Source organism: Euprymna scolopes, chromosome 16 (assembly GCF_053919585.1).
Source record: "Euprymna scolopes isolate OS-2025 chromosome 16, ASM5391958v1, whole genome shotgun sequence".
NCBI classification, from domain to species: Eukaryota; Metazoa; Mollusca; class Cephalopoda; order Sepiida; family Sepiolidae; genus Euprymna; species Euprymna scolopes.
The window spans coordinates 52,911,505-52,936,084 of NC_136497.1; the positions used below are offsets into that span (position 1 = coordinate 52,911,505).

The following is a 24,580-nucleotide window of genomic DNA, read 5'->3' on the forward strand; positions in this document are numbered from 1 at the left end:
TAGTGTTCTTAGATACGTTTTGTATCAGAACTGCCGATACGTATCGAAAACCGATAATCGATTTAAGAAGGAACGGTCCGATTTTGGCCACAGTTAACACCCTTATAGAGCCTAACGTCACAAAAGAAGTCTTATCCCTACAGAAGCAGACAAGCTTGGCGTATAAAATCAATAGTAGGTTCTTTGATAAAACAAGGGCACGTTCGAAATAAAGTTTTTTTTGTATAGAACAATTGAACGGTGATACTTTACTTTCATATTTTAAACTTTAATTCGAAATCAGTTTATTAAAATTTACAGTGCCTTGTTACAATAGGTATAATTTGACTTTAATTTTAATTTTTTATCTTATATTTAAATTTTTAGTCTTAACCTTTTGATGATTGGCTAAAAAATTGCTACGATTTTTCTTCGAATATTCTCTTTCCTCCACTGTCTAAGATTTCGACTATTTTAAATGATTCTATAGTGTTTTTACCCGAATTTTTAATGCTAATTTCTTAACTCTAATCCTTAGAGATTAAAATTTAAATTTCTAATATTTACCATGTATATTTGAAATTGTAAATTACGTATACCTTATCATTTCATAAACTTAAACCTTTTGGAATTTGAAGTAAATCTTATTTTATGAAAATTAAGTGTAGGATTTTTCGTTACTAATTATTAAAATATTATTTTTAATTGATTTTTAAACAGCTTTATGTTATTGTTACTATCATCATAATTAACATTATTACTATTAGTTTTACTATCATTCTTCTTCTTCTTATTATTATTATTATTATTATTATTATTTTAATATGTATTTTTATTATTATTTTATTATTTTGTTGTTGTTGTTATTATTATTATAATTGTTACCATTATTATTATTATTATTATTATTATTATTATAATCATGATTATCATTATTATTATCATCATGCTTTCTATATTTGTTTCTTCTTACTATTATTGTCATTATTATCATTGTTATTATGATTAATATTATTATTATTATTATTATTAACATTATTTTATTGTAATTAATTAATTCATTATTAATAATGTTATTGTTGTGTGGTTGTAATTATCATCATTATTATTATCATTCATTGTCATTAGTATTATTGTAATCATTATTGGTATTATTATATTTATCGTTTTTATTATCATTATTATTATTTATTATTATTACTATAATAGTAAGTATGTAATCATTATTATTATCATTTCGCATCGCCATTTTTTGCAAATTATCGTATCGTCGTTTCGGTTTGATTGACTTTTCTTAACGCTAGTCTATTATATAAAAGGCAATATACATATGTGTGTGTGTGTGTGTGTGCCCAAAACTTTAATTCAGGGGAATATATATATATATATATATATATATATATATATATATATATATATATATATATATATATATATATATATATATATATATATAAGAAGTATGTCATGGTTTGCTTGAAGCATTGTTTAACGACTAATAGGTGTGTTTGAAGGCTTGTCAATGCAGGAATTATCCAGTCGTTGTAAGCAGATAAATAAATAATGATAATTCAATAATATTTTTATTATTTATTTACATGATTATAGATGGTATTTTTCAACTGTAGATGGTATATATTCCCCAAATTTTTCGAGAGCATCTCTCATCTTCAAGGGTAGAATTGTACATCCACTCTTATGCTATCGACTTTGGTTTAACTCAAGCGACCGTTACGTTTAAACTTTGTCCTGAGCACTGTTTATTTTTAAGTTAAAAAATTACGTTAATTGTTAAGGGGACGTAAATCCATTGTTTTGGCTTTTCAACATATTTTCTGATTTAAGGGAATTAATTATGTATTCCTGTTTAAATTTTCTTATCTAATCTAATTGACATAATTATATCTTAGTATGGAATTCGGTAACTTTTTTAACTGTGGGAATTAGCATTGTGGTCGTCTAAAGAAAGTAATTCATCTGCTTGTGTACCATATGCAATGAATCATATATCGGAAGTTCAATCAGACCGTTGCATATCCGGATCAAAGAACATATTACCACCAAGATCACGTTTTTTTTTTACAAACACGTGTCTTACAAGCATAACCCCAATAAAAACATAACTGTTAAAATATAAACAACTGAAAGAGACCAGGGAAATCTCAGATTAAAAGAATCAATACCGATCAGAAAAATTAAACCAACATTTCATAATAAAACAGAAAAACTAATATATTTCTATTAAAGATACAAGCAGACAAATTTCTAATAGACGGACGCAGTGCTAATTCCCACATTATATATAGTAGCGATTATAATATAGAGGAAGGAAACAACAGACATATATATGTGTATTACTTCACATATAGATGGGCTCGTTGTATCACAGCTCTTCAGTGTGACTAGACTAGTAACTGCCTCAAGCCGGGAAAAACTTTACTCTTTCTGTTTGTTGGATGTTGCAAAAGATCGCCCAATATATGTTATCTAATCAAATACTTTTTATAAATATATATTTTTTAGCTCTGTTCCTTTCTCGTGTGTGACCCACATAGGTGTTTTTTTTTTGTTTTTTTTTGTAAATGGTTAAATGCGACTTATTATATATCTAATGTTGCACGCGAGAATCCCGATGACATCATTTGACTTTTATGACTGGAAAAACGCCTGGGAAAGTCTCTTTAAACTTTTGGGTATTCTTGCCCGGTGTTTGAAACCAGTTGTTGACTGGTTGGTCGTGGGAAGGAAAAGTAGGAGACCCGGAAGACTTAACACTTTTACTGGTTAGGGGTAGTTACCGTCGCAGTAGGATAGAAGTAGGCGGAAGTGACCTTTGTTGACATTCGAGCGGACATTGTCGGATTCCGAGGGATTGTTGCCGGAAACGAGACTTTAATTAATGATTTGTCGTCATCAATTCACGGAGAAGAACAGGCGGAGATGGATCGCATGACAAAAAGTGTCAACACGGTCGTTGAGGCTTTAATGACGTTATTACTAGGATAATTACCCGGTTCATTTCTCTTGATGATTAGAGTTAGAAAGGCTGTATAAAGGTTGATGAGACCCGGGCTAGTTCAAGACGGAAAAAGAGACATTAGCAATGAATGAATAATCACGACTTTCATTTCATCCGGATCGTAATCGGAGTAAAAACCGATAGAGACAAATCTAATCTTGAACATTGTTCCTGTTTACTTGCCTCCCCACGAAGGCACAGTTAGACACAAGGTCAGTTTTTAATGTGGGGAAAATCCAGTCCCCTTTCCAAAATGACACTCTGAATAGGAACGAAAATAAAAATTGTCTCAGTCATGAAGGATTTCTCCCTCACTGACAGAGGACAGAAAAGATGAAGTCTAGCATCAGAACAGATACTATACTGTGTTCTTGGTCCGAATATTAATTAAAAAAGAAGAAAAAAGAAGAAAAGAATGAACACTCACTACACGTGGAGTCACTGTGTGCGCAAGCATAACGCTGCGTATACAGCGTTTTACAAAGTTGTTAGCAAGAGTCTGCATTTATTCGCTTCTCTTATTAACATGGTTTAGGAATAAAATAATTTATTGTTTGTTAACATTAAGTGAAAAAAAAAGAAACTGAAACTAATAGATCAACCACTGACGCTTATTTAGGTGATGCCAAAACTGTGTAACATGAAAAGCTGTCCCTTTTAGTCATGCAAGGGTTAGAGTCTATCTTTATAACCTAAGCTGTACAGTATGGAACGATAAAATTGTCGTCATGACGATATGATTCCATTTCCGTTTGATGAAAACCGATCTTCTTTCTTTCTTTTTTTTCTTTTTTTTTTTTGCAGATCATCTAATACTAGTAATTGGCCAATAGGAGCCTGTTATCATGTTTGAAACTGACATAATGTTCAACGAGCGAGATCGGAGATGCGCCGCTGTACAACTCATGTTCTATACCGATCCATGTTATGAAAACACGACCATTGCCAACACTCTCAAAATGCATCTTGCTGGATTGCCACGTGCATAAGGTGATAAAAACAAAGTTTCTGACCACATCTACGGTCTTTGGTGTCGTTTCAAGTGAGGGTCACATCATGCCACTTCACATCCTCGAAGTCAGCTTGAAAGTCAACACCAAAGTGTACCTGGATGTGCTGAAGAGTGAGGTGATACCTTGGTGCAAGTTCAAAGGGCCCAGGCTTAGTTTCAGAAGTAGTGTTGTATCTTTGTACTTTTCTCTCACTGGCCCTCCTCCACTCTCTACCTGAACCCCCTGGACTACTTCATTTGCTCATACGTCGAGAACATCACCAACATGACCTCTTACAACACCAAAGCTAGCTTGATCGCCGCCATCCAAGTATTCGCTGAGCTCACGTCGGCGCTTGTGAAGAAGGCATGCTCCTAGTTTCGGACCTGTATCGAGGCGGTGATTGAGGTTGAAGGCGGCTACATTGAATAGATGTCAGCTCTACTACATAATTAATTTACCTGGATTGAATTTTTTAATAATAGTTTTAAAATAAAGCTGTAGTGTTGCTTTCTTTAGGGCAATATTTTTATCGTTCCACCCTGTATATATAACCATTGTTTTATAGGTGTTTGAATCTGCACAAGATAACACCATCTTCAGTTATAGGAAATAGTAACTGCTGTATAAGTAATGCTATCCTTGCATATACAGCAGTTCCTATTTACTTGTATAACATAAGGTTATCTTTTTTTATACGTGAGGGGATTTCCAATTCCTTCTGAAGGGACACTCTGTATGGGACAAAAATTTAAATTGCCTCAAGGTTTCTCATCATCTGACTGAGGACAGAACAGATGATGCATGTTATCTTATATATTCGTGAACTACTGGGAAGTAAACAAAATCATCGGTTTTATTTTTCAAACTCGCTATGAAAACAAGTCAAGCGACTTATTCGAATCTTCTAACGTGATTTTTAATAAAAGAAATTTCATATTTTTGTTTTATTGGAATCTTTTGAGATGAGTAATTTATATATATATTTTTATTTATTTGTAGACTGTTATCTTCATCTTCCTAGTTGTTGTTGTGTCAACACGTTTCGGAGCCCGTGGCACAGTGAATAAAGGCGTTGAATCACTACGGTTCCAGGTGAGCATTGTCTGAAGATAGCGGTTTCAATCCTACCCAAATCAGGCCAGAGGATTAGTTGGCCAAAATGTGGTGAGACAACAACAAATATAGAAGGCAGTAATTACTGAAGATACATAGAGATTTGGCACTCCTATTCCATCGCGGTTAACCACCTGAAGAAGGTCACAGGAATAGCTGGCCGAAACGTGGTGAATGAACAACTATGAAGATGAGGATAACAGTCCGCAAATAAATAAATAAAAGAAATCTCATCCAGCCAAGTCTTCGAAAATCTACACCAAATGCAATGCATTAAAAAAATGATACTAGTTGAAGTCACGTTGTGCTTTAGCAAACTGTGTAATTGTACGTTATCATATGGGGCACCAAAAAAGAAAACTGTTTCTTAGTAGAACAACACCTAATGCTGTTTTGTTAACATATATTGATGTATAAGCGCTTTAATATGTGAGTAAGCTGCCGTTAACTACTCGAAATAAAGTTGCAGCAACACCGCATTTGTTGTTGCGGTGGTTGTTGCCGCATTTACGCGGTATTACATTTTTAGCTAGTTCCAAAATTAACGCTGAAAGTTTCACACGTGTTTTATAATTCTTCTTCACTTGATTTAAAATTTGCAACATTATTCTGTAGTGAATATATCAACCGATTATTCACGCAGCACCTGTTGCACTTTCACCTACTGAGCATATGTATAAAACCTTTATACATTACTAGCGAGGGGTACCCGGCGTTGCCCGGGTGTTTGTAGGTGTGTGTACAAAAAAACGAAGACTTGACGCGTATAGTAAAATGTGAAAAAAAACAGGTGCCCGTTTTTTACAAGTTAAAAAAAAAACGAAGCCTTGACGCGCAGTTGGAAAATAGTAAAGTGTGAAAAAAAACAGGTGCGCGTTTTTGACGAGTTATTGACGTGAGGGCGATAGCTATTCAGCAGTTACGATTTTGTGCGGGACAGTTTTTAAATAAATAAATCGGTTTGTTTGTTTTTAACTAAGTTCGGGGAAAAAAGCTCTCGAAATGAAAGCTACCGTCTGATATGACGAAGCCGACATTGACCAAACGTTACTTAGCTCTCTAAAGACCACTGTAATTAGAGTCGAGTTTCGCTTTTTTTTATACCGAAAACCGAATGTAACGCGTGCCAATGCGGGAAATGTGGAATAATTAACGTTTTAAAGTCAATAAAATTAAATAGACAGGCAAGCTCCGTGGTTAAGTGTGAGATATTACAATTTATAGATGATATAAAAAGTTTTAAGAAGTTGTAAAGCGAGCGAGCGCTTCTCTGAAAGAAGCCTTTTGTGGACATCGAGGAAAAGCGTACATACATACATACATACATACATTTTCGCTTTTATATATATATAGATGTCGTCGTCACCATCGACATTGTGAACCCAAGTTGTTGATCGTCTGTTGACACAAAACTATCCGGACACCAATTTTCAGTTTTTAATAAGATTTACTTAAAACAGAAAAGAACCGTAAAAGACAGGCTATTTTCGTGCGTGTGTGTGAGAGAGAAAGAGAGAGAGAGAGAGAGAGAGAGAGAGAGAGAGAGAGAGAGAGAGAGAGAGGGAAGAGAAACGGATAGCCCGTCTTGCTATATTCGATCACATTGCGCAAGCTGTCCCAATTTCGGGGAGAGCACACAGTCTTTCCTCCTTGAAATCTCATTATTTTATTCGTTATGCTCCTCCTTATTTGAGACATTATAATCACCAAAGATTCAGATATATTGAGCCCTCGTCTGGAGTGAGTATTTCAAAATTTACTCTAAGAGACAACAGTTATTCCAATCGTTCTTTTAAAAAAACTTTTATCCACTCTAAATCAAGACATATTATCATTAATACTTAAGGAACTACCGTGATAGTTGCCAGATTTATAGGGACAACCTGGTTGAGGAGTTGAGCTGCAAGATGTTTGTTTGGATTACATGGAAATTTCAGTATATTCACACGGTCGGGGAAACAGGTAGCAGGAAGGAAATTCCAAAGGCAATCGCCCTGACATGACTATTGATTGCTACTTAATAATATATCCAATTCAAAATATACGACCTACTAAAATAAAAATAAATAAATAAAATGCAACAACATAAATAAATCAAATATTTCTTTGTTTTTGTTTTCATTTTTTGGGCGTTGCTTTTATTTATATCTTTGCTTTTCGGCCGTTCTTGTAATCTGTTGTCGGAAATTATCGAATAAATTTTGTTGGCCCTGGGCAAGGACCTAAATAAGCACTAAATATTATATATTCAAGTGTATTATACTTTGATTATCTAATTGTTTTGGTCGCAGAATTATCTCTCCTGTATTCATTCTGCCCAAAATTAGGGAGTGCATTCTACTATCCAGAAATTGAGACTCATTTCACTTTTGTGTGAATTTAAACACGAAATCTTAGTCTCTTCCTGGCCAGTTCTATAAGGCTGTTGGACATAGTCCGAACGGCTACCATCTTAGTATGGCCATTACGAACCCTGACGCGGTGTTTTGGCGCCATTTCTGATAGCATCCGCATGCACTTCAAGGACACTATTACAACTAAGTAGTTTTTGCTTATCCATTGCTCACAAATACATTCTCTATCTACTAAAAGACATGTGCTTTTTGTATTGTAGCTGAAACAGCATTGTATTCTCTTTTAAAAAATTATTTACGTGGTTTTGTATATCATATTAAGTACCATTTTACATGTTTTGTAAGTCCCGTTATGAGAATAAACTCATATGCATGCAAATCAAGCTGGTTCTTCGTTAACGAGAGTTGTTTCCCTTGATCATACACATATGCTCTTTGCTTCAACAAACACCCGCATCGTTAAACGTATTATCTTTGTTAGAAAGATCAAAAGCTATTATGGAAGATGTAAAAACAAGTGTTGGTAGGACATCTATTTCATCACATATGTTGAGCCTGCAAATTACATCATAATTTGAAGGCTTATTGTAAATATATACCTTGTTGTTATAACATCATTTATTTATTCTTTGTTCTTTAAATCTTATTGCTAACACCATTACTTTGAACAGATTCATAAACTCCAACATTACCTGTAATCATAAAACTCTTCTTTTTATCTAAACAACGGCGCAACGGACAATACGAAAATACGTACAAGAATATCCCGTTCCTAGCTCTGCGTGACGTAAATTGAGGGACCCCTCCCTCTCTCTCTCTCTCTCTCTCTCTCTCTCTCTCTCTCTCTCTCTCTCTCTCTCTCTGACACGATACGAACGATTCAGCCGAACATATATTCGTTAGATGTTCTCCCTGAGAAACCTTCAGCATGTCTCTCAACGAACACTTAATGCGAATGCGAATTTTATTAAAAGCCACTAAAAGCGCATGGTTTAACCCAAAACGCGCCTTACTTCTTTCAACACACTACGAAGGAATGCTCAACGCCTTCTCCGACCAATGGGACAAATAAATAATTCGACAATTCCCGAGTTCACTGGAATATTTATTTAATCATCCGAACGACTGGGAAGAAAACAAAATGATCGGTTTCATTTTCCGAATTCTCTACGAAGACATGTCAAGCTGCTTATTCGAATCTTCTAACGTTATTTTTTTTATGGAAATCGCACCAGATAAAAATGAAGCCACTTGATGTAAGGAGCTAAAAAGATTATAGCAAAGACAGGAGATGCCTATTGACCTTAAACTGAAAATGTCAAACCCATAGGTAGAATGAAAAACAGTGAGTAAGAAGAGACTTCTACAAGCTTGCAGTTCAGTTTTTCGAAATAAACTACTGAAGTAGGAAGCTGTTTTTATAATGAGGGATCAAAACAGTGAATTGATGGAGACCACTAGACCAACGAGACAAACGAGCTGGAACAAAAGAAGCGAGAAATAGATCAAACAATTGTGAAGAACACGTACCATAATAGTATTTATAGAAAATACTGAGGCTAACAACATCACATCTGCGAGAGATAGAGGTTGCAGAGAAGAAGAGAGGGTGGGTCTGATTAAATTGTAGATACGTTTCTTCACCTTACCAAGAACCCTCAAATGGGACAGAGATTCACCAGCCTAAGTTTGACAACGGTACTCCCTACATGGTTGGATGGTAGATTTGTAGAAATAGAGAATAGCCTTGGCTGTGAGAAATTTGTAAGAGCGATTAAAGGTATTCAAGACAAATTTGATATATTTTTTAATATTCTTTCGTTTCAGAACTATTTGAAGTATTTAATAGCGGTCAAGTGCAACAAGTAGCTGTTTCTTTGTACTATTATAGATGGGTTTGGCACATGAATACCATAGACAACTGAAAAGCACCGGAATATTGAGATAGATAAATAGATAGAGATAGAGAGGGAAACAGAGATAGATAGATAGATAGATAGAAATAAAGAAAGAAAGAAGGAAATAAAGAGAGAGAGAGAGAGAGAGAGAGACCTGCATCATGTTATTCGCAGTGAATTAAAAAAAATAATAATTTTAGTTGCAGCTCAGTGTTCCTTGAATACCTTCTTAATGGTCGTGAGATTGAACTGGAAATTTTCGACAGAGATATGGAACCAGTAGATTTCTGATCTCTTATGATCTTAAGAGAAAGACGACCATCACTTATTCTACAAATGCTTTATTGTTTTATTATTAAATATTCATACTAGATTGGAAGTACTACGTCGAGCCATATACGCAAAAATACAAACGAACTTTTGTCAACTGAATTTTCGTGCTGGAAGTGTTAACTTCACGATGACTCTCATAAGAGCCAACAAAATGGTGGATATGTAAAGTGTAGAGAAAACACTTCATGCAATAACAACAAAATAGATTTTTAATAGGATCCCATTTTATCGATTATAGTTTCTGAAAATGGCTAAGTTTAACCAGACGTTAATTTCCTCAACAAAAGTATGCTGTTGAACCATCACAAGACATTGCCTCATTACGCGTCTGCTGCTATTTCGGTCGATTAGCAGAGCAACAAACGTGATTCTATGAGATTTGATAGAAAATTCACCTCCCCCGATTACCGATTCACAATAAGACGCACGCATGCGCGCAAACATACGAAGAAAATAAAACATGATCGTTCAAGAATGTGAAAAAAAACGACAATTTTTTTTATGTTGATATAAGTTTTTTAATCATCAGCTATTTTGTGTCAATTTTTTGTTTATAATGAACTACTTGAAAGAGCGTTTAAATATGGGCCTACTTAAAATATTCTATTAGCATTTTAATTTTTTTTATTGAAGTAGCTTTAAGTGATCTTCAATTTTTGATCAGTAGTGTATGCTGACAAAAAGAACAGGGACATAAATAAATGAGACAAACACGCATGCTTAAATCAAAAACAGAGGCATAATAAATGAATGAGACAAACACATGTTGAAAATAAGAATATAAGGCATATTAGATAAATAATACAAGCACATGTTGGCAATAATAATAGGGCATCTATTATAGAAATCTCATGTGTCTGTTTAAATGTATGTATGTATGTATGTATGTATGTATGTATGCATATCTGCCTAAAACTTTCGACAGAGGCAGCGGATTTTCACGAGATCGGTATCATTTTGAAACTCGACCCTTCGGACGACAAATATCGAAAAATTGTCTAAAAAAATTAATTACTTAACCTTCAACTGGGCACTTTTCTACTAGGAGGGTCGCTTTTTTCGCCGATATTTTCGAAAGTCATCCACTTTTTTCGATTGACTAGCATTAATTTAACCTTTGCCACTTCCGGTTTGGCGATGGACGCAACGGCAAAGACATCACCTTTTTTTACGTCTTTTCCTCCTTCGCAGTACGGGTTCGAGCCTGTCAATTACCACTTTTTTTTTATCAACACACACCTCCAAACACCCGGGCACCCAGGCTTGTAATAAAAAAAAAAAAAAAAAAAAATGATACAAATACATGTTGAAATTAAGAAATAAATTAGACAAAAATATGTTAAAAACAAGTATAGTGGCATAATAAATATATGATAAATATATGTTGAAAACAAGAATAAGATTATTTGACAGTAACGGAATGTCACAAGTGTGGTTTCTGCTATTTAACTCTCTGGGTGGATTGCAGTCAAACTATTATATACTTATCGAAAGAGTCCATTGCGTAACTAAATAGAGATGAGACAACAACAGTTTTCAAGCCTCTCATAGTATTGTTTATCATTCGACTGACAATCTCATTAACACTTATCCTCAAGGCGCTTTAGCCTTAGTAAGTAGTGACTCATTAGTATAAAATTTAAAAATAAAAATGAAAAATAAACTACCAATTAATCTGGCTACTTACAGCGTGGCAACTAGACATTATCTGTTTCTGTTAACAAAACGGTGAACGACAATTTGTTGAGGTCGGAAGAATAACCCAGATACGTTATATCATTAGACTGGATTAATATTTTTTTTAAATTATTATTTTTTTATTTATTTTGTCGGATTATTAAAAGTCGAATCCAGTCGTTTTGGTAAATGTTTTTATGCTTTAGATTTTTAATATCTCGAAATGTACATCGTTTAATTTATTTTAGAGGCATACATTTTAAAAATGAACTGTATGAAATGATAGATTCTATTTAACCTATAGACGGAACCAGGGTTGCGGGGCTAGAAAGTATAAAGCCCGGCTTATAGGATTCCAAAAGTTCTGACTTAAACTCCAGTTTCTAGAATTATAAAAAAATCCGATTCTAATTCCTTATTTTAAAGTCTGCTAATATGGAGATTCTCTGTTGGTTATTTGGAATACGACTCCGACTCCTGCCAAAACTCGTGACTCCTTCCAATCCGAATTTCGACCTCTCCCAAAATCTGTGATTCCATCCGACTCAACAACACTGGGTGCAACACTGACAGGTATTCCTACTCCTTGTCAGAATGGACCCGAGGTTAAAAGCAAATAAAAGGTGACTCCATACTTTCCAAACCTACCTAATTGGAGAGTATTGCCATCGAATGTCGTTTCGCTAGAAAAATTAATGATGTGTTTAATAGTACACGTTACTGGCTTTACTTACAAGGCATTGCCCCGGAGTTTTTGTACTTTCATTTTCGTTTCGCTTTTTTTACCAAATTATATTAACAGGAATTTGAAAATCAAATTTCATTATTGCGATATCGTTAATAATTAAATTACACTGATCAGCACAATTTTTATTGCATAATATTCCAATGCATTTGACCTAATTTTCGGGGGGGGGCTAAATTTAAATCGGGGATCATTGTATATCACGTCAGTTTTTTTTTGTTTTTTTTGGCAGGATATAAAGATAAACAAGGCCGATATCCATTAGTCGCGTGATCTCGTGTAATGAATGAATGCGTGAATGTAGGATTGACATGAAATTCTTAAAGATAAACTAAAATGACCGAAAAATGGGCTGAAATGACTTAAATAAATAAAAAGTGAATGACTTAGAATGACTTTAATGAACTTAAGGATGAATTGAATGACCTTAAGAATGACTTGAATGCTTAAAAAATAACTGGAATCCTTCAAAAACAACTTGAATGATCTGGAGAATGACTTGAATGGCTTGGAGACTGATTGGTTGTAAAGTGGGTGAGCATTTTACATTAAATCAATACAGAAAAGTGATCCCCCGACTTTATATCACAATAAGTACCGCATGTAGTAAGAACAGATACTACACTTTCATCTTGGCCAAAAGGCCAAGAAAAGGGTATTTATTTGCTCCCCACCGAGCAAATTAGGTACAAGGCCAATTTTTAACGTGAGGAGTGAAGGGGAAATGGGGACCAACTTCCCGGGGAGTAGGGGAGCTGGATAGTGACAATTGGCATGAAGGGTTGCCTCTACATTGACCAATGTCTTATATGTGGGGTTGCCCCCACATATGGTCTTTGCTTGCAGTATCTGCTGGAAGAGATACTACACTTTGATCTTGGCCCGAGGGCCAAGTACCGACGCTAACGGTATTCATTTGCTCCCCCACCGAGCAAATTAGGCACAAGGCCGATTTTTAATGTGAGGAGTGAAGGGGAAATGGGGACCAACTCCCCGGGGATTAGGGGAGCTGGATAGTGTTAATTGGTATGAAGTGTTGCCCCTACATTGACCAAGGTCTTATATGTGGAGTCGCCCCCACATATGGTCTTTGCTTGCAGTATCTGCTGGAGCATATACTACACTTTGATCTTGTTTATATAATTTATTTCGTGAAAATGAAAATTACAATCAAGATAATTCAATGTAAAATCAAAATAAATGAAAAGTAAAATTCCAATTTACAAAACAAATTTAGGCACAAGGCCCTATAAGATCTGGGAGGGGGTGTGTTGCAGGGTCTTTGTTACTAAAGTGAAAATGGAGTCTTTGGCGACTTTACTCTTGACTGGTAACATTTACCACAATATCTCATTCACTCTGTGGACTCTAAACTAACTACTGAAAACCCCAGCGTTTTTGCAAGACAGGATACATATACAATTTGTATGTATACACTATACTGTATGTATGCGTGTGTGTGTGTGTGCAATTTTTTTATTAAAATGTGTGTGTGTGTGTGTGTGTGTGTGTGTGTGTGTGTGTGTGTGTGTGTGTGTGTGTGTGTGTGTACTAAGAACAGCATCTATTAACAACAGACCTTGGATCTTAACCAAAAAGGCCAAACACAAAAGTGTTACGGACAGACCGACCGACCGACCGACCGACCGACCGACCGACCGACGGAGTGACTTATAGAGTCGCTTGCACGCGACTAAAAAGAAGAAAATAATTACTAGTTTGACAACGATATTCTCGACCTTTTGGCTAGGAGCAAAGTTTAGAATCTTTTTTTGTCCTCGGTAAGAAAACAATAATTCTATACAGATATCATTTTAATTGTTCTCCTAATCCAGTGTGGCCCCTTTTCGGAGAGCTAGATTTTCCACACATTTAAAATCGACTGTGTCTAACTCTGCCGTTGTAAGTAGACAAGAATAAATGTAATACACATAAGAATGAATATAATACACAATAATATTTAAGAATTAAGTATATTAAGACGAAAATATGCACAAAAAGTCCATTTATTCAAACAGCTATACACCATGGCATAAATTTCCTCGATTTTGACGATCTTTGATGTACAGACCCGTAAACATCTCTCATTAATTTTATAAATGAATTATCTTTTTAAATAGGATTCATTTTAATATTTTACACTATTAGATTTTATATTTCAATAAATAATGGATTAAAAGTAAATAAAATATATAATAATGGATAAGTCACGTAGAGGCGAGAAACATACACACATCATAATTGTTATTATTACTATGAAATAATAATAATTTTTTATGCTTATTCACTCCAAACAAGTTATATTGCTGCTTGGGCAGTAAGGGGCTGCTATTTGAGACCGTATATACCTGAATACTATGTAGAGAGTTGAGCAGCGAAATGCTTGTTCACATTACATTTAAATTTCTGCATGTCAGTAAAGCCAAGGAAGCAGGAAAAGGAGGGAATTCCAAAGTCTAGCAATCTAATGGAAAAAAACTATTAAAGTAGAAAATCGCCCGATATCTAGGAACCTCTACAGTGAAGGGGTGCGATTTTGTTTTGTAAGGTGTATTTTACTTGTAAGTTTATAATCATTAGCTGTAAGTATCTGATAATATCCGGGAGTATTTTTCTCTTTTTTTTATATATATACTATTGTTCACTTAGACATAAGGAATATGTCTATTGGAGACTATGTGAAAATATGAGTGAGATGTATGTTCACATTACATTTAATTTGCTACATGTTAGTACAACCAGAGAAGTAAGAAATAGGGAAGAAATTCCAAATCTAGTGAAGGAAGAAACTATTAGAATAGAAGGCTTTCTGGTATCTAGGGGCCTTTACAGTGAAGGATGAGATTTTGCTGCTTTTCGGGTAAATCAGGGGTAATTACGTCATAGGGGGCACAATTTTATTCATAAATAGTTTTCCATAATAATAAAAAAAAATAATTTGCTCGTGATAAAATATCGGTTTAAGGGTCGTGAGTGATAGAACTTGATAGTAGAGAATAACCCGTTTTTTTTTCTCGGGCATGTTTCGTCGACATATTCCGGCAGCTTACGCAAATCGCCGTAATATACACTAATCAAATTTTAAAACGGTAGAAAAAAGAAAGACAATACCATGATAGAAAATATTTATCGTATAGTAATTTTGATGAAGAAAAATGGAAATACAAAAAAATTTAAAAAATTCTACGGTAAGTTTTATGAATAAATATTGGTCCCCCGACAAAAGGAGGGTGGACCTGTAAATTCACTCTTGTCCGTTCGTCTGTCCGCACTTTTCTCAATAACTACGTCTTGGAATTTTTTTTAAATTTTGCACAAACATTAAACATGATATGAGTAAAAAAGTAACAGAACGGATTTTTTGGGATGCCTTTCGTGTTAAAATTGCAAAAATTGACATTTTTGTGTTTATAAAAAAAAAAAATTAATGCCTTGGATTTTTATAAAACTTTGTGAAAAGTTATAAATAACTGATTTCTATATAATTTTGTTTGTCTATACTTTGCGATAACTCTTGGGTGTTCCCCAGTGGCTCTTTTAGGGCTAATAAAAACACTCCATTTTTAGGACTATTTTACCATATTTGTCCAAAATTTTCTGTGTATGTCTATTTAGCAGTTTTGCATGGTGCTGAACTCAAATTTAAATATGTTAAGGCCTTGGAGACTTTTGTGGCTAAATGGGGGATGTGCAAATGATGGTCTTAGTCATTTCGTTTTTGTTTTTTGTTTGTTTTTTTTGCATGGTGCAGAACTCAAAGTTTCATATGTTAAGGCCTAAAACGGCACCGTTTGTTCATTTTCATCAGGATTTGACGTCCTCTGGGGACTTTTGGGGCTAAATGGGGGAGGGCAATGCTGAACTTAGTCATTTTTAATGCCTCGTTCACTGTGCACTCACGGGGGGACCATGCACGCTTCACTTCTTTTTTTGTAAAATAATGTGTCGCAATGTGTTTTCCTTCTTTTTCGCAATAAATGTTATTGTTTAAAAATATTTTTTTGTTTTTTTACGAAAAAAAATTTAATAACAAGTTTTTTTTTACGAAAAAAAATTTAATAACAAAAGTTTTTTTTACGAAAAAAAATTTAATAATAAAATGTTTTATTTGTTTGTATTTTTTTCTTTGTCTGCTCCGATTTTTCTGTTAAGGTTAGATTATTTTAAGGAGGAGATTTTTTGTTATCTGCTGAGAATTCCGGAGGAACTACTTTCGACAAATGTCTCGTATGAGCCGATGACACACTCTCATTGTAAATTGCGAACGGTTTTAATGTTGTGAAACCACATGTATGTAATCTTTATTATTTTTCCAAGTTTAAGAAGCGATTTGGAAACAAAATTCCCATGATGAAAAGTGGTTCACTATCTACATTAACTTTTTATGTGCCTCCAAGCAGATCCATCACTCACTTTTTAATGCATTTTCTTGCGACGATAGCATAATCTACAAACCCGCTAGATTCATCGTGACGACTTTACTAAAATGATTTATTTTTTCAAATTTAAATTTTTGCACCATTAAAACTAATATTTTCTTCCAATTTATTAAATGTCGTCTGCTGCTTTGGCTGAGTGTTTCGCCATATTTCGACGGTTTACGTAAGCTGCTGAAATATGCCGACGCAACATCCACGAAAAAAGAAAAAAAAACAACAACAAAAAAAAAACGAGTCATTCTCTGCATAAGCATTCGGAACGTTTACGCTTCAAAAGGATTACGTGTAATTTTAACCAATATTTTCTATAAGATGTGTGACATGACAAGAACAGAAGACTGTATTATCAACACATTGCCTCGTCCTTTCATGAATTCTCATCAAGCAGATGACATAAGGCCGGAAACCGATGCAACAATGACTGCTCTTTGATAATTAATTAAAACTATGTCCCCCAATGAATTACGATACTGCACCCGTTTCTTGTAATAAAATGATTAAGAAAATATTATATCGGGCAAATGCATGTTTTCCTAGTAAACAGTTACGGGGAATTAAAGGCGTTTTTTTTTTCTTGTGAAGATGCGTTAAGAATGAAATCTGTTTTCATACGTTCTTAATGTTATGTTTCAATATTTCATTTAGCGGAAATGGTACGGTGACGTTTTATTTATTCGGTTGAGTAGACATTTCGTACAGTAAACTAACTTTGATTAAGCGTATCTGATATATGTCACACCATTTTTTTAAGAACCTGATAAACGTATCACATCTAAAAGAGTGTTCATGAGAGAGGTAATGGATACAAAACCAGGCTATGAAATCGGATAAGCTCAGTTCAAAAGCAATTGAATCAATTGGTTTTTACTTATGTCATGACTTTATTGTATAAACTAAGTCCCTTATTTGTAAGCCGGGAAAAAGGTTCTTAAGTCTATTTTTTATAAACTGATTTCATATGAAAAGTCCACACGTAACTTGTCATTGTCTCCAATGCTCTGTCTCAAGATGGCCGCTCGCATGTGATATTTTGTTGTTCTCGCGAGAAAACACGAAAACTGTTATATCATAGTTAAAGCAGGGGAGGCAACGCTGCCTTTACAGAAAGTTATTTCCCTTTGGCTATGTTTTCGTCATAACAACTTGCAATATAATGCCCCAGTTATGAGTAAAGCAAAAATTTAACCGTTGCCCCATTTGAACCAGAATTGCATGGATAGTAAATGAATTTTCATATGCTAACCTGTTCCGCCAATTCCTCGTGTGCGTTTTCATTCATTTTGTTTCTTTTCAAAATTTCTTACATCTTGTGTTTGTACATGTCTACGCGTGCATAAATTATTCCAACGATTCCAAATAACTGTTTTTTCACTTCTTACTAATGTTTCTGTTTTATCTTAGAAAAAACATTCATAGAATCTAGATTTTAATCAAGATTCATCAGAGATTGAGACAATACGTTCAAATCAGATTTTTTAATGTCACATCAATAAAAGTATGAACACGCACATGGGTTATCACAAGCTAGTATCAAAACTATTTAAATATATTGTTTAAATCTCTTTACTGTAAAATCTCTTTTATTTAAACATTTTTCTTGTAGCGGGCATATTTACTTTTATATATTTATATTAGGTTGAGAAAGAAGTTCTTGCGGAATTTTTAATTTTGATGTCAAATTATGTATTTTCAAATAATTTTTCGTTATAACACCTTTACTTTGTATATCATTCTAAAGAGGGTTTTTTTTTCGCTCTATTTAATCGTTTAAATTATAATCGCTTTAAAACAATTATGTCTTCTTTTTTTAAATGTTAAATACGAGATGGAAAAAGCAAATTCGTACAATTTTCTTATTTCAGTTCAAGCTAAGCCAAAAACCTGCTGAAACAACTCGCGATATCAACGAAGCATTTGGTGCAGGAACATTTACTGAACACACAGCACAATGGTGATTTAAGAAATTTCGTGGCGGCGATAACAGTCTTGAAGATGATGAGCATAGTGGTCGGAGATTGGATGTTGATAATAACCAATTAAGAGCTTTAATCGAAGCCAATCCATGTGCAACTGTTCGAGAACTTGCTTCTGAATTAAACGCACCGCGTACGACGATTTTCAACCACTTAAGCAAGATTGGAAAGACAAAAAACTTTATAAATGGGCGCCTCACGAATTTAAAGACAATCAAAAGAAACGCCGTTATGAAGTGCCATCTTCCCTTCTTTTACGCAAAAAGAACGACCTGTTTCTCGACCATGTTGTGATTTGCGATAAAAATGTGTTCTTTACGACAACCGGCGGCACTCAACTCAGACGCCGACGAAGCTCCACGACACTTCCGTAAACCAGAGTTTCACCAAAAGAAAGTAATGCTGAATGTTTTGGTGGTTTGTGACCGGTCTCATCCAGTACATTTTTTGAATGCAGGCGAAACCATTATGGCGAAGAAGTACTGTCGACAAATGGATGAAATGCATCAGAAAATTCGATAACAACACCTAGCATTAGTCAGCAGAAAAGCCTCAGTCCTCCTCCACGACAATGCTCAACTGTACGTTGCTAAACCGATCCTGCAGAAATTGAACGAATTGGGCTACGAAACTCTGCCCTATCCGCCATACTTTCCGGACCTTTCAACTGCCGACTACCACTTTTTTAAGCATCTCGGCAACTTTCTGTGTGAGAAATGCTTCAAAAACCTAAGTGATATAAAAAACGCCTTCAGTGACTTCATCATCATCAGCGCGCAAGATTTTTAAGTTACGGGTATAAATACACTTGTTTTGCGTTGTTTGAGCCGAGATATTTTCATCTGAATTTATAACTTAAAACTGCAAGAACTTATCAACCTGATAGTTTATTCTATGGAAAGTTAAGGACTTAAAGTTGAGATGGCAGTATGAATTATGATTACCAGTTTTCTTAGATGTTAGATATAACGTTAACTGTGATACATACACTAAAAATATACTTTATATGAAAATCGTATCCCCAGAAAATAATCTTGGACTTGAAAAGTTTTAAATAGGAGGTATCTGTACTGACTTTAAGACGAGATACATAGACCTTAAAATGCCATGTAACCAAGATAAGTGATTCAAACACATACTCTCTTAAGGAAAAAAATGCAGTACCTCTTACTGAAATGAAACTACACAACTTTACCTGTTTTCTTTGTTTTAATGAAAAGCTAACTATTATCACGTTCCTGGAAAAAGAAAAAACTACCGAATCAAAGTGATGACATAGATATAAATTGTAGACGCTTTAAATGGTTCGCCCTGAATAAATATAGTCATCACCGAGTGAATTTACGATAACATTCTATAAGGAAACAGTACAACATAAAAATTTAAGAATTTCCGGCTAAATATACAACTAATGTTATTTTAATTCATAAGTAAACATAATTAAATTAGGCTTGAAGTTGATTAATAAATAAGTAATTTAATTTTGTAAATCACAATAAAAAGTTGAGTGGACTTTGAAATGTAGTCATTTAAAACTACTAACTGCATTGTTATTAATGAATCATGTAATTATTAATATCTGTCCTATTTGATTTGCATGCCAATGTAATCATAGTTCTGTAGATGTTTTGCTTGCTGCATGTAAGTGTGATACATTTTTTTACGGAGTTTTGCTTGGTAAGATAAGAATTTTAAGATTTTATTATTTCTTGAAATAAGAACCACTGAAATATTGTTTTATGTTTTTTTTTTCTTAATATAAGATTACGTAATATAACTGGTTGCTTTAAGTATAAAAGACAAAGGATATCCGCCGTAGGAGCAGCTGCGCGTGTTATTGTGAGGTAAAGGTTACGCTATCACCAACCATACCTCTCCTGAATCGGCACTGTTTGAGTCCAGTGGCAAAGAGAAGTCCAGGGCGACTGGAAAATAATGTCGAGATAAACGGAAAGAACATACAGCACCTGAAAGTCCAAAATGATCACTCATTTAGTACTGACCAGGTTCAACGTTGTTTAACTTCGATGATACAGCGGGAACCGGTGTGTCAACGTGATTATGCCGTATATTCCTGGAGTTATCTCTTAAACCCCTGTTAAATACGGTAAAAATTCCAGTTTGAGATTTTTCCTTAAGCCTGCTTAAAATCTTATTATTGTATAATTTACTTATTATTTTTATTCGTACAAATTTGCATATTTGTATTACCATTGTGTAAAGATACTATTTAATGCATATATTGTATATTTTTATTACCGAGTCTTGTTTCGTAAAATTATGATTTTATAACTTTATAACCTTTTCTTTGTATAAAATAAATAGGTTTAGTAAGCACTTATAAAAATCTTATAAATTTGCCTATTAGAGCCCAGTTAAAGGCAGTCGTAAATTAAATTCAAAATAGATTTCCCCTCAAACTTGTCTATGGTTTATATTAATTCAGTAATATAAACGCGGGTATAATTAGTAAATGAATGCGTGTATACTATTGAAAAATGTGTCCTTATAATATGTGTGTATAAGTATTTAATATACGGTGGGATGTATGCGAAAGCAGTGGTTTTAAATATGTTTAGATGGCACGTTTGCATGAATTTTGATGAATTTTTAAATAGCTTCCAGTCGAATTTATTATACGTATTGTCTGGCTAAGATAGGAGGAGGAGGAAGATGAGACAGGGGTAAGAAAGCTTTGTGCGTGTCGCGTGGCTTGGGTGTTTATTTTTGTTTATGATTATATTGATTGTACCCGAAAAATGCATTTGGGTAATTGGAAATGTTTGTCTATCGTAGGAAAAATTAAATAATACGTTTAATGAGATCAATTTTCACTGGCCGAGATTATTGTCTATAAGAGAGATAAACATTGGTATCTATTTCCCCTGGCAGAGAGCAATCTGTTTGGTCATTCGATGACTAATCAGGCTATTCGTTTTAAACCTTTTTAGCATTTTACCCTAAAACCTTCAACTTACGTAGCCTAGACAGAGAATTTTAAAACAGCCACAAAATAAGACGTCTACATTTCTCCTGTGAGTAAGATGTGACTAGTTAAAATCGTAGGTAGCTGGGGGTAATTTTATTTATTTATTTATTTTTGTTATAAACATTTATTGGCTATATATATATATATATATATATATATATATATATATATATATATATATATATATATAAATATATATATATATATTTAATCTTGTTTAATTTGTTATTATTATTATTATTATTATTATTATTATTTTCTATCAGGATATATTCTTATGGTGAAATTTGTTATTCAATAATGTTAATGTATTTTGTTTATTTATTTGTTTCTTTCATTCTTCTTCTTCTTCTTCTTCTTCTTCTTCTTCTTATTATTATTATTATTATTATTATTATTATTATTATTATTGTTTCAAACTAGCGATGCAGCCCAGATTTTTTTCTTTTTTCTTATTATAGTATCACAGTAAAAATCCGCGTAACTTATCGTGCAAGGGAGATAACTGTGTTTAACCTTATTTTATCTTTTTTATTATTTTTTAACTTGTTACAAATATATTTTTGTTGTTTATGTTTTATTTTCTATTTTTATTTGTATTTGTATTTGTATAAGGGGGCTAGTTGGACCATCTTGAATATACTTTTGTTTTCTTTTTGAAAAGGAGAGGTATTTTCTTCCGAAATTAATCAAAGTTCCATACCACCAACGGACTATATATACACCGGACATACCAACAACTTGGTTGCAAATTAATTATGTAACGAGGTAAGGAATGATAGATGAATAAACAGTTTCTCTACTCGAACATACCCGTCTATTTGTTTGTTTTTCTTTTCTCTACTCTTGTGATTCCGGTCCTTCCCGCATTGCTTTTGGCTTTTAAAAACCTACATATAATCCTTTACCAGCAATGCTTCAAGCAAATTACCATTTACTTATATATATATATATATATATATATATATATATATATATATATATATATATATATAAATTATTTTTGTCCTTTCCAGAATTCCTCCTATATTAAAAAACAAAAAATAAAGAAAATTATTTACGATGTACGTGCCAGTCACAAAACAGAAATATCATATTCCAAACACCACGTAAATTGATCAAGTAGATTTATTGATGAGTATCGGTGGAATGATTGTATCGTCCGCCATTTCTCTTTCACTTTATATCTATATATATATAAGTAGATGTATGTATGTTTGTCTGCCTGTGTAAATATTAAACCATTAAACTCTTAAGCTACGTGTCGCATAGCATTGAAATTAACAAGAAATAGTAATCATACTCCGAGGATTGTTTATAAGGAATGGAATCTTTGTTTGAATGGATGAATAAGGCGTACAGAAGTTGGCAAGTTAAAATGCAAATGTTCATTACAACTTGCCGACATATTTCTATTACTATAGCTAAATGTGGTTTAATTTTATAATTTTCTTATCTATCTGTCGGGTTAGCGAACACGGCTGGTACACTAAATGTTTTGGTTTCGATTTTAGCTGATAGCACTCAAGTCATTTTTTAAAACTTTTGAAATCAGTAATATATATATATATATATATATATATATATATATATATATATATATAATTGGCTCTGTAATAATAAATACGAAATCTACACGAATTAAAATGTATTCAAGCGTATTTTACGACCGATGATGTCGCCCCCTCCCCTTCTGCTAGTAAATAATAAAAAAGAGGGATAATTCAAGAATAATTCAAACCTTCCGAGATTTATACGAATTCCCATTAATTATTGAGAAATGATTTTCTTTATAAAAATAAAACTACTTGATCAATTTATGTGAATTTTTGGAATATGATATTTTCGATTGGTCACAGATATGTCTATCGTACAGCTTTTTCTGTAGTTTTTCTTTTATTAATATAATGGAAATTCTAGATGAGAACCGCTAAGTACACCCTTTTTTGGGGGGATCTTTTGTAAAATCCTTTTTTAACTAATTATTATAGTAAAAGAGTCTTGTAAGACATACGAAGATATAGAACTGCATCTTTTCAAGAATCAATAAGTTGACATCTGCTGGTGAGCCTTGGTATTCAAGCGTACCCATTCAATTGTATCTACATTGATGAAAAAGTGCGTCTTCATTTATGTATTTCTGGCGGGAATATCCCGTCTTTATTTAGAAAGAAAATAGAGAAAAAAAGGTGACACTTTAATTTCTGTCTTCAATTTTCTCCTTTATTGCTAAGTATTAAAAAAAAAAAAACGGAAAGAAATGATCATGTCGGTCATATTGGATATAATGGCGTCTTATTGTTCAGTGGTCAGTTAGACTAATGAATGCCAACGACCGTGGCCGACAACCAGCTACGATGAAATTACCATTTATTGATTATAAGAAATTCTAAGAAACTCTGAAAAGAGAAAGAATGGAGAAGAATAGCGTTGCATGAGGTTCGCAGTTCTCGGGTTTTCTTCAGATCTTCTTCAAGTCATAAGCAATTTTCTTTTCATCCTTTTCATGAATTAGCAAGAGATTGCGACAAAGGAACTCATTAGTGACGGGACGATTCCAACTTTTTTACCGATTCCGATAAAATTACCGATTCTATTCTAAATTCGTGATTTTCATACAAGTATCAATTCATATTCCTTTCAAATTTATAAATATTTACTTATAGTTTTGTATTGCAGATTACCTTAAAAACCCGTGCCATTTTTTTCTAGTGTTATCTTTACTTAAATTATTTATCATAATCTATAGATTTTGGTTTTATTGGTAGTTTAAAATCAATAAATAATGATCATTTTATCATTATTATGAGAAAATGGAAACTGAGTTTTAACTTTTAGAAAATAGTTAAAGAATCGTTTTTTGGAATCGGAAATTAACCTCAGAATTTTCCGATTTCTATTTCTATACTGAAACCCTTTAAAGTTCCGGTTTTGTCAATCCTCGATTCCGATTAATCGCCCTCAGTACATATTTAAGTATTAAGATATACTAACCATACACAATTCTCTAGGTAGTCGTTCCAGACAGAGACAATGATCGCCGACCCGATGGAATGACAATTTTTG

The 24,580-nt window shown here is 33.4% G+C and overlaps 1 protein-coding gene and 1 pseudogene across 1 annotated transcript in view; both read right to left on the bottom strand.

Moving 5' to 3' along the window:
• Nucleotides 1–24,580, bottom strand: part of LOC145295958 (uncharacterized) — a 212,042-nt gene that overhangs the window by 155,765 nt on the left and 31,697 nt on the right. The window lies entirely within an intron of this gene.
• Nucleotides 12,546–12,770, bottom strand: LOC145296518 (U2 spliceosomal RNA; annotated as a pseudogene).